The sequence below is a fragment of the Rattus norvegicus genome, chromosome 14 (assembly GCF_021556685.1).
Source record: "Rattus norvegicus strain SHRSP/BbbUtx chromosome 14, alternate assembly SHRSP_T2T, whole genome shotgun sequence".
NCBI classification, from domain to species: domain Eukaryota; kingdom Metazoa; phylum Chordata; class Mammalia; order Rodentia; family Muridae; genus Rattus; species Rattus norvegicus.
This window is the reverse complement of record NC_141547.1, coordinates 42,460,001-42,472,380: the sequence shown is the minus strand read 5'-3', so window position 1 is coordinate 42,472,380 and position 12,380 is coordinate 42,460,001. Positions and strand designations below refer to the sequence as shown.

Sequence of the window (12,380 nt, the reverse complement as noted above, 5' to 3'; positions counted from 1 at the left end):
TTCTTTCCGAACTCAACCAACATGTAAAACAGGCTGGGAAGATAGTTCAGTGGTTGAAGGGCTTGGCACCCAAATGTTAGAATCTGAGTTCAAATCCCCAGACCTGGGTAAAACTGAGCACAGTAATACCCTCTAGAACCCCAGAACTCCTACAGTCATAGGGGGCAGGGCAGAAGAGTCCCTGGAAGCTTGGGGGCCAGCTAACTGCATACAATCAACAGACCCTATCTCAAACAAAATGGAAGATGAAAACCAGAATAGAATATGACCTCTATATGCACACCGTGGCTCACGCATATGTGCACTCATGCATGAACATGTGCACATACACACATCATACATATACATACACACACAGAGAGAAAATAATTTTAAAAACACACAACAACTCAGGGGGCTAAAAGATGGCTCAGTGTTTGAGAGCATTTGATGGACAACTATGAAGACCTGGGCTGTGCTTGTTAACCCCAGTGCTGTGTGGGCCAGAGACAGAAGGACCACCGGGACTTGCAACTGACAGTCTAAGCTCGAGTTTCTGTCTCAAAGGAATAAGGTGGAAAGTGACGGGGAGGGAGCTGGACGACCTCCCTTGGACTTTACTCACCTGCACACACAGGCATGCAGAGCCATGTTCACAAACACACACAGCAATGATAAATCAAATACACACATGCAGATGTTGAGGCCAGACAACTCCCATCCACACTCATATATGTTGACATTTAGGGGCACCCTCTTTCAGTGTTTTCTATTGTAATAATGTGAGACTAAAGCTATAAATTGACTAGGAAGGTGATTATAGCATCAACGGACCTGAGTCTAAAGCTTGGCCAGTCCACTGGGTCTTGGTCTTAGTTTCTTGATTTTTGAATCAATGAGCTGGTCTGCACAAAGGTGTTACCCTTCTATATTTAATTGTAGGTGAGATGGACTCTAGAGGATGTCTCTTCCCCCAACTTAAAGTCAACCCAAATTTGTGTTAACTCTTTGTGGGATTTTGGAGGGAAAGGAAGGAAGATCTGGCTTCAGTCACTCTTGGTATGTGCTCTGCTTTGAGTATGTTCCTAGAATTCATGGTTCAAAAATGTTTTTTGAAGAGGTTTAAACAGGGTTTCATATAGCTCAGGCTAGTCTTGAAATCCTAAGTAGCCCAGGCTGGCCATGAACTCCTGATGCACCTGCCCCCCCCCCACCCTCAGTGCATTGGAATCACACACAAACCAGTAAACCCGGTGTTTGTTTGTTTTGTTTTGCCGAGATGCAGTCTCACTGCATAGCTCAGGCAGGCTTTGATTCCTAGTCCTCCTGCCTCCAGATCCCTAGTATTGGCCTTACATGCATGTGTCAGCATGCCCAGGTTCCTAACTTTCTTGGTGGGATTATTATAAATATAGAATGACTCTAGCCAAGTATAAGGCTGTGCATATATACATAAACACTCCATATACATGTATATATAAGTGTGTATCTTGTGTCGAGCACATCATAAGCACTCCATGAACACTGATTTCAGGTGGTTTCACCATCTCTAGGGTTCCTTGTAACTCCAATACTTCAGGACTTGGACGATTCATCACTTGGTGATGGACTATGTGTGTGGAGAGGAAAGCACTCAGTAAGCATCAACAGCGCTAGGTCTAAGGGCCTGACTGGGTGGAACAGCCATTCACTACAGGGACCCAAGGCCAAGCTGCTCACTCTTTGCTTCAGGAGTGCCTTGGATGCTGATGGCTGTGGTCTCAGTTTCAACAATACCCTATCTATCTCTAAACACAGAAGTTTTTAATTTCTGGATGAAATCCGCATGGCCGTTCCGTTGCTGTCATGGTTTTTTGTTTTGTTTTATTTGCCTCTGATTCTGGCACAGACACCACTGAAAGTGGCTGAAGTGAAGGTTGAGTGCTCTGTTTGTCTGTCCCTGGTGTAACAGCTACGAACACATCTGGGAGCGACCTGGTTTTGAGCATCGTGAAGCCTTGCAGGAAGCTTTGACTTCAGTGGCACAGCTACTGACCGGCTGGAGGATACTGTTCTTGGTAGCTTCTGGGCTGACACTTGTGTGGTGGGGATTGAACCCAGAGCCTGGTGCATTCTAGGCAACTTCTACCACTTAGCTAACATTTGAATGTCACCTACAAAACCTGCCTAGAGGTTTCATGCTGACCTTAGCCGAGTAATTCAGCCTTAGAACTTGGGAGTAGTTTCCTTCTTTCCAAACCATTAAATGCCTTTTACAAAGCATGGAGTCACCACTAAGCTGCTGCTACTCTGCCAAAGGACACATGGTTTGAGTGAGTTTTCCTTGTGCAGTGGGAGTAAACCTCTTCCTTACAGTAGCCAGACTTTCTCTGTAGGCAAACATCTACTTGTCTCCCACATTATTGGTTAAGCCATGACTCACATCTACCTTCTACCTTTTTCATTTTGAAAACTGGTTATCTCACTTGGAGGCAAGGGGCAGCCCAATGAGCTACAGAAGCTATGACACTTTTGTGGATAACTTTTAACAAAATCGGGTCTTCATGCCCCAGGCTGGTCTCAAACTCCATATGTAGCCAAGAATGACACTGGACTTCTGACTCTCTTGCTTCCACCACCCAAGTGCTGGTATTACAGACAATGCACCACCACACCCAATTTTATGAGATGCTATGGATGTGCCTTAGGGTTGATTGCTGTGAAGAGATACCATGACCATAGCAATTCTTATAAAGGAACACATTTAATTGGGTCTGGCTGATAGTTTTGAAGGGTTAGTCCATCGTTGTCATGGTAGGAAGCATGGAGGCATACAGCAGACACAGTGCTGGAGAAGGAGCTGAGAGTTCTGCATCTTGAAGTGCATACAGCAGGGGACTGTAGAGCATACTGAGTGCAGCTTGAACATAGGAGACCTCAAAGCCCGCCCCCAACAGTGACACACCTACTCCAACAAGGCCACACCTACTCCAACAAGGCCACACCTACTCCAACATGGCCACACCTACTCCAACAAGGCCACACCTACTCCAACAAGGCCACACCTACTCTAACAAGGCCACACCTACTCAATCAAGGCCACACCTACTCCAACAAGGTCACACCTACTCCAATAAGGCCACACCTACTCTAACAAGGCCACACCCACTCCAACAAGGCCACACCCACTCCAACAAGGTCACACCTACTCTAACAAGGCCACACCTACTCCAAGGCCAGACCTCCTCACAGTGCCACTCCCTCTGGCCAAGCATTCAACATATGAGTCTATGGGAGGCCATTCCTAGTCAAACCACCACAGGATGAAAACTAGGGACTTCATTTGTGCCAAGCAAGCACCTTGCCAATGGTGAACTGTGAACACTATTAATATTCTTTCCTACAGTGGCCCTGGGCAGTGACTCTCTCTTCCTCACTTTCTTTGTACTAATGTTACACTATATATATAGTAAATATTACTAATGTGTGTTAAGAAAACAACTATTCTGTTAAAGACAGAAGACAGAAAGCTGCTTCTAGAACCTCTGGGATTGTTTTGAGCAAGCTAGGGTCATTTTGTGACAGGCCCCGCTAGCACATGACTAAAGAAAAGACAGTCTGCTTGGCTTATCTGTCTGACCTTTGGTTGTATTTGCTCTTAGCCAGCTTCCCTCATACAGGTTGGCAAGCTGTGCAACTAACTCGAAGGCCCTCACCTCCAGCTGCCTTCTTGGGATGAGAAGAAGAGAGGGCTGGTTCTGAAATTTTCTCCAGCAAATTTTAGGAGTGCATGGGAAGCTGTTCTCATGAGAAACCTGGAATCTCATTGGTTGAGCTTTAGTTCAAGACCAGGAACAGCCACTTAACAGTAGCCACCAACAACAGACATCATCCTTTTTGACCTGGCTTGCCACCAAACCAGAGGACCTGAATTCAATCCCTGAGACCCAGAAAACAACTTCCCAAAATTGTTCTCTGACTTCCATCCACAGGACATGCACATCACTCTACAAATGTATACACACATTAAATAAATAAATGAACTCTGGCTCAGTGTTCTTATTAATAAACAAAACAAAATTGAAAACAAAACAAAAAAGAACCTGTCTCACATGCTCACTTTTTTTTTCCATTTCAAACACAACTTCCATTTTCAACTAGGAGATTACTCACTTCCTAATCCATGAACTTGCTTGGAATGGGGATAATTAGTCAAAAAGGGTCAGGACCCACACAGACACACAGACACAGACACAGACACAGACACACACACACACACACTACCTCTCTCATATATATATGAGACTACACACACACACACACAGATTATCTCTCATATATATATGAGAGAGACTACACACACACACACACACACACACAGATTATCTCTCTCATACATACACACACAGAGAGATTATCTCTCTCATATATATATGAGAGAGACCACACACACACACACACACACACACACACACACTCTTTTTTTTTTTTTTGACACAGGGTTTCACACAGCTCACACTGGTTATATAATTGAGGGTGGCTGTGAAGTGCTTGGGTCACAGTCATATACAACAACACTGACTTCCACAGTACTCTTGAAGGACGCTATCCACACAGAACACTAAGGCTGAAACTCAGCCCAAAAGGCAGATGCATAGTCAGGGTGGGTGCTCCACGCCCACGGTTTACACACAGCCTTTGGTGAGGGATACGTGGGCTAAGCTAATAAGAACCCTTGCCTGATTACACTAGGAAGGAATAATACAGAAACGAGCATGTGGCTGGTGGGGCAGACCTCTTACCAGAAACTGGTTGCAACAACCACAGATCTGCCCACAAGCTTGAAAGCCACCTCCTCAAGAATGTCAAAGGTTCTTCCAGAACATAACCCAGTCCTTGTTCTACACCCGAAGCCAGTCTTCTCCACCTGGGCCCATCAGGTGTGTGCTATTCCTTGCTACTAACACTTGTGGATTATGCTAGAACCCTCAAATGGCTGTCCCCTGTCAGTACCACCTGTCTCCAGCCCATTTCTGCCTACTAAGCCATTATTTCCCTTCTGAGATCATAATGTCACTCAAGTTCCAGGCCCCTCCTTCCCTGATGGTTAATATCTAAACCTCTCTCTCTCTCTCTCTCTCTCTCTCTCTCTCTCTCTCTCTCTCCATCCTACCTCCATTTTTGAGTATCTTTGTGTGTGTGTGTGTGTGTTCTGCAAGCAGGTGTGTACATGGTATTGTGGTCAAGTGTGTGGGAACACAGGTGTGGTACATGTGTGTAAGGCCATGTGATTTGGAAGGGGCACTTAGCCTACAGCACTAATTCAGCCGCAGCACAGGTAACTTAGCACAGGTTTCTCTTTCAGTACTGGGAGCTTAAATTTTTCACTGGGCAAGCACAGGGTTCCTATTAGTTCACACAGGACATGTTTGTCTCCTCTTAAAAATTCAATAATCTACCCCCCTCAAAAGGAAATGTGCTGAACTCTGTGAACATTGTGTGTGTTATTTAAGAATTACCAGAATCCAAGTCTCCATGAGATACACCCCAACTGCAGGCACCTTAAATCACTGTTGATTGGTGGGGAGATGCCGAAGGTGGCATTGCAGAGATTCAGATAATCCAATGAAAGCCAAGTACTAACACACCACCAAATACGCCCACTACGATCAGTACTAGAACAACAATGACCCACAACAACAACAAAACCCCAAAACCCCAAAAACAAATTATTCTTTTTTTCCATTCTATTTCCATTCTTATGGGAACACTGGTGCTTACAAACATACAGGGCACTCTGCTTGGTATGTTAAACAAAACCAAACAAGGTAGTATTGTCTTTTAATAAAATAATAAGGGATTGAGAGATGGCTCGGCAGTTAAAGCACTTACTGCTCTTTCAGGGGACCACCACCCATACCAGGTGGCTCACAACCATCTGTAATTGTGGTTCCAGCAGCTCTGACTCCTATTCTGGCCTCCCTGGGCACAACATACACATGGCACATACTCCCAAGATTTATGTGCATGTACCTAAGAGCAACAATCTTTAAGATGAAAATAACGAGGAAGGGTAGTGAGTTGCCTGTGGAACTTGCTATGTAATGCTCTGACCGCCTGTATAGTGTTCGTCTGAGCAGTGGTCAGGGTGAAGCCGCCTTAACTTACCAAACTTCAGTGAGCTGGGAGCTGCTAGTGAGGCTGGGTGGCAGGGCGCAGGCTGTCCTTCTAACTTGTTTGTTACCTGAGCTGTGAAGAGGAAAAGACACCATTAGTAACCCAAAAACTGCTAAGGAGGAGTCTGCCATTAAGAACCTCTGAGAGTGCATAATGGTGGTGCATGCCTAGCCGAGCATTTGGGAGGCAGAGGCAGGAGCATCTCTGTGAGTTTGAGGTCAGCCTGGTCTACCGATCGAGTCTAGGACAGCCAGGGCTCTGTTAAGTAGAGAAACCTTGTCTCAAACAAACAAACAAACAAACAAACAACCAAAAAGAACAACTGACAGGTGCCAGCAAGATGGCTCAGCCAGTAAACTCGGAGAGCAGATAGAGGCACCAGCCAACAACCATGAGAACTGCAGTCGGTCCTGACGGGGTAGAAGGAGAGAACCGACCCCTACAAACTGTCCTCTGATCTCCCCATGTGTGCCATGGTAAACACACTCGCCACAACCTTACCAACCACGACACACACACGCAAGATAGATAAATAAATGTCGCAGGAAGGTTTTCTTTTGTTTTGTTTTTAAAAAGAACTGCTGCTGAGAATGGCAGAGGAGAGGCGGGAAGAGAAACGTGATGCTGTCATGCCTCTAAGGGCTTGTAAGCAAGCATCATGAGGAATCTCCACTGGTACACTGGGAAAAGAGCTGAGACATCCTTGACGGCTTTACAGTGCTACTCATATTAGCTACATGCCGTGCAACCGGAAAACCATCTCACTCTGACTAGGAGAGGAGAAAGACTAGAGAGCAAAACCTTAGACTCAACAAGGGGACGAAACTCAGCTCCATTGCCTGCAAGCTGGGTCATCTAGGCATGACTTCGTTTTATTTTGTTTTGCTTTGTTGACAGGGTCCCATATAGCACAGGCTAGCCTCAAAGATACTATGTGGTGAGGCTGGCCTTGAACTCCCAATCTTCCTGTCTCTAGCTCCCAAGTGAGAGACACCATGATGGGGCACGTCAAGGACACAGTCCTTCACCTTTGGGTGCCCTCTACAGCTGTCCTTTCTGCTTACATAGCCAGGCCTCCTTAACTGTTTGGCTTTATGATCTCTAAACCACTTTTGAGGAACCAGGTTCTGTACAGCAGATTTTATTATATATAACACTCCACAGAGAATGAATCAAACTGTGACAGGAGCCTCCTCCCTGCTGCCCCTACCAAGACAGACCACAGCCTGCCTCTTGAAAAGGATTATGAGTTGTGAGAGCCCCTGGTGTCCAACTCTGTTAGCATTTGTTCCAAAGTTCTCCCCTACGCAATGGCCAGGCTAACTGAGCTTGAATTTCTGATTAGCATATGGTGAGGGAACGTTGACCCACAGACATTTGGCTTTGCCTCACTGAGTCCAACCTGGGTCAGGAGTGCCCATCTCAAGGGCAATAAAGAACCCGACTGTTTGCTTACAGCAAACGGAGGTGGTGCCATGTCACCTCTCTCCATGCCCACCAAACCCTCCACAAAGGAAGCCTGTAGCCCATAGGTCAGCATTTCCAAATGATCAAATTGAAGGGGACAGATTTCTAGACAGAAGAACACTGAAGTTCTACCTGGCATTTTGGAGCACCCGTTACCTAAGGTTACCAAGATCAAAGCGTTCGGCGGGGAGATCACTTGACTGGAAGACACTGTGTTCTCCCTGAAGGTTCCTGGGCTCCTTTTTATTGACAGGTTATAAAACAGGAACTGGACACAAGGAAGAAACCACAGGTGTTGAGAGTCCACGCCCCTGCCTTGTACAGCATACATAGTCCCGCTGTCTTCGTATGCTGAAGTCCTGGCCCTCAGGGACTCAGAACGGGACTGTATTTAGAGATCACATCACATCTTCAGAGCAGTGATCTACCTTACATGAGACCACAGGGATGGGTCCTGTTGGGTCCTGCCATGGTATGTTGGAGTCCTTAGAAGGAAAGCGTATGAGGACACAGACAAGAGATGACACAGCAAGAAGAGAGTCGCCTGAGTCCTCTAGATGGTTCAAGGTCCTTGCCACCAGACCTTAGTTTGATCTCTGGAAGCCGCGTGGTAGAGAGAACTGACTCCCACAAGTTCTCCTCTGACCTCCATGCGTGCCCTGCCACCCAGGAATAAATAAATACGTGTTAAAATTGTTAAAAAGAAGGAGCCATCTGCAGATACTTTGATCTTGAATGACGGCTTCTACAACTACAGTGACATCAGCGTATCCCACAGAAGCTGCTGATCTGTGGTATTATTCTCTTATAGCATCTCAAACTTCCCACATCCACACCATGTCTCAGGGCCAGTGTGCCAAAGATGAGCAGAGGTGGCTCTGTACACAATTAAGGACAAGAATGGACAGTGAGAAGTAGATGGGCACAGATGCTCTATCTATAATTACTACTATTATTATAGAAACTCTATGGTACCATAAGGTCATATAAAATAAGGCCTAATGGTTATGGTGATAGCCCTTGGCCTAAACCAGTATGGGACATTTAAAAACATCCACCATTTATGCTTTCAACACATATAAAATGAACACCATTTTATGCACCACTGTATACCAGGCCCTTTTGCCAAATGCAGGGAACAGCCATTGTGGCTCAAATGAATATATTTTCTATAGCTGTGATAGTTATGATCCAGGGACCTACTCTAGAAAGAAGACAAAAGCCACTGCCTTCGAAGTGGGGGCAGAGAGCTGTTAATTGCAGGGAGACCATTATAAACCGCTGGGATGCCAACTAAGCATGTGCAAGGAGCAATGGGAACTGGAAAGGCAGGGATTTCTCCATCTAGACTAGTCAGGGAAGAAAGATGAGAACTAAGGGATGAGGGATGCGTCCGTGTGTCCAACAGACAGCGATGAAGAGGAGACATTTTCCAGAGTTCATGGGGAGGGAAGAGACATGAAGGGTACAGTATTCAGTTTGGCAAGGGAGATAGAGAGTGGGCAGGACCTGAGGCTAAATGAGCAGAGGAACCGGAATTCATATCTGATGGCACAGGGAGCTGCTGAGGACATCTAATCAGGAAGGAATCGAATGGAGGAGCACCCTAGCCAGGATGCGGAGGAGGGCTAAGAGCTGAGGGACATGGACAGGGATGCCTGGGTCAAAGTCAGGGATGTGGAACTAGAATGGTCACTGTGTTCAGCCAAGGCCGATGAAGACATTGCCTGTAGGGCAGCATTTACAAAGTGGGAGCACTGCGTTCTAGAGGAGGGGAGAAAGAAGAAATAGAAAGGAGGAAGAAAGGGAGAAAAGGAAATAAACACGGGAACCATTTTGGTCATTAGCCCAGGCTAGAACTATATAGTTGAGGATGACCTTGAGTCCATGATCTCTCTGCCTGGGGAGATTCCCCCGTCTTAAGTGCTGAGATTATAGTCATTTAACCATGTGAGAAGATGTGTTTCTTTAAAAACTGGAGCCATCAGAAAGCAGTGCTCCTTCCTTCCTGTCACTGAAGCATGACTGCTCACTTTCCTCACAGATCCGCCAATTTGTAGGGCTAAGCAGCACTTCCTTTCAGAGGGAGGATTCCTTGAGCTAATTAGTCTAAATGTCTGAGTGCAATGAATGCTAATTAAAACAGAAATAAACATTAAAAAACAAATGAGAAACTAATGATTGTGTAATTAAAAATTGCTCTTCGGTGAACAAGCGCCAGACTAACACGACAAACAAGACAACGAAGGGTTAAAACCTACACCCTTGTCTGGAGATGGGCTAGGTTTGCTGTCCTTGGCTCTCTCCCAGGCTCTCACCCAGGAACGGACCACAGTAAATGCCCTCTCAGCGTTTGGCTAAGATCAAGTGTAGAAAAATAATATTTATGAATAAACATAGAATTCTGGCTTGAAACTTGCACCTATCAGCCAAGCATTTAGAAGGCTGAGTCAGGAAGGAAACAGTGAATTTAAGACCAGCCTGGGCTACATGGAAAGCTTCAAGCAAATTTCAACTCCCAACACTTACATAAAAAGCCACACACACTAGTAACCTTCAGACATGGGGGAGGGGTAAAAGGGATGTGGGAGAGTAGGAGAGAGAGAACACTGACCAGTCAGTCTAGTCAATAGAGCACTTTGCTGTAGGCAATGAGAGAGGCACCAAAAATGAGGTGGATAGTAAGCCTGACAGCACAGGTACAAACACACAGAACACACACACACACACACACACACACACACACACACACACACACACACACACTCTCACATACTCACTCACACATATACCCACATGCACACTCATACACACACACACATATACATCCACTCGAATATATACACTCAACTCACATACACACATACATACACACATACACACACTCATACACATACATACATTCAACTCACACATAGACCCACATGCACACTCATATACACACACACATACACCCACTCGAATATACATACTCAACTCACATACACACATACACACACTCACACACATACATACATTCAACTCACATGCACACTCACATAGACACACACATACTCACACACATATACTCATTCACATACACACTCATATACACATACTCACATATACATACTCACACATACAAACACACTCACATACACACATACACATACTGACATGTAGACATACATACACACATATACAGATACACTCACTCACACACTCACGCACACTGAAGTGTACCAAGTGTACTTACTACAATAAACACTGAAGCAGAAAAGATAGAATGCCATGTGAGGAAATGGATATCCCAAAGAACAGGGGAAATGTGTGCAGGAAAGAACTCTTCTGAAAATTATCCTGAACATATCCCCTCTTTGTGTGGCTAAAGTTTGGGATGTGAAAAGGCTTCTTTGTTTATGCAAGAAAGTTTTGAAAAAGTCCAAAATCTCCACTGTCCTAGAACAGTCCTTTCTTACCTAAGTTCCCTGGACAAGCTGCCCTCTGGTGGTTCCTGAACACAAAAGCAGGCAGAGAGCCCAGCGTGTCCAACAATGCCCATCAGGAGATGCCATAGAAGCCACAATGTGACAGGGGACACGACCAGCACCCGTTAGGGGCACAGCTTTAAATCACTATGAAAATTGGGTTGCCACAAAATAATATGGTTTGAGACTGACAAATTCAATGAGTGATTAAATCTCAATCTTGACAGCTACTTAATTTGAATATCCTAGTACCTACTTTTTCTTTGGCAAGGGGGAGCCAGCCAGCCTATCAAAAGTAAGCAGAGATCTCACCCGTCAGTGCCGAGAAAGCAGAGTTGCAGGCTCACATTCTGCCATCTGTGGGTGTAACTCAAGAGTGAGTGTGACTCAGGAGTGGGTGTGACTCAGGAGACCCGTGGTATCTTTGCACCAATGCAGAAGTAACCAAGGGGTACTGAACTTTGTTCTTGAAATAACACAGACATGGGGAAATCCAGGTGTCAAGAAATACTTAGCATTTGTTTAGGAAGGAAAAGATGGAGGCCCTTTGGTATCCCAGGCCTAACTAAACCTCAACATTGAGAAGGTAGAAGGCAATCGGGTGAGCTTATCAGCAGGTACAGAGCTGAGACCAGCCTGGGCTACAGGAAACCCAGGTTGCTAAAACAAAACAAAAAATAAATACACACAAATGCAAAGAGATGGAAAGGTAGGAGAAGGGGTTCAAATTGCTCATCTTTCTAAAGAATGCACCCTAAACAAACACACAAACATAAAACAAAAGATATACCCAAAATAAAAGGTCTTATGTGCGTAGCCTAGGCCGGACTTGGGTTGGACGTGTGGCTGAAGATCCTGATGTGTGAAGATGTGTGAGCTCCAGACCCTCTTGCCTCTACCTCCCAAGTACTGAGATAATAGGTTTGCCCAGCATGCCCAGCTGAACAACTTTTAAAAAGGTTTCGTTAATTTTTATTTGTATGAGTACTTTGCCTGCATATATGTAGGTGTACACCATGCGTGTCTGGTGCCCAGGTACACCAGGAGAGAATACCAGCTTCCCAGAGACTGGAGTTACAGATGGTTGTAACCAGCTGCATTTATTTGGCGTGTAGGTACTGAGAATCAAACCCACGTCCTCTGGAAGAGCAGCCAGAGCTCTTCATCTCTACAGCCCCCTAACAATTTTTCTATCACAAAATAGACATAGATTCTAACTGCTCAGACTGCAGGGTCAGCAATGGAGGGAAGCGGACAGTCCTAAACAGGAGGCCTGTTTCATAAGGGAAGGACAGGGGAGAAGGTTCCAAG

At 45.4% G+C, this 12,380-nt stretch overlaps 1 protein-coding gene across 3 annotated transcripts in view; it reads right to left on the bottom strand.

Annotated features, from left to right (window-relative positions):
• Positions 1-12,380, bottom strand: part of Rbm47 (RNA binding motif protein 47) — a 139,374-nt gene that overhangs the window by 73,996 nt on the left and 52,998 nt on the right. For all 3 annotated transcript variants that reach the window (NM_001005882.2, XM_087583071.1, NM_001437052.1), the window contains 1 exon segment: positions 6,127-6,207. The gene's annotated coding sequence lies outside the window, so the exon portion shown is untranslated.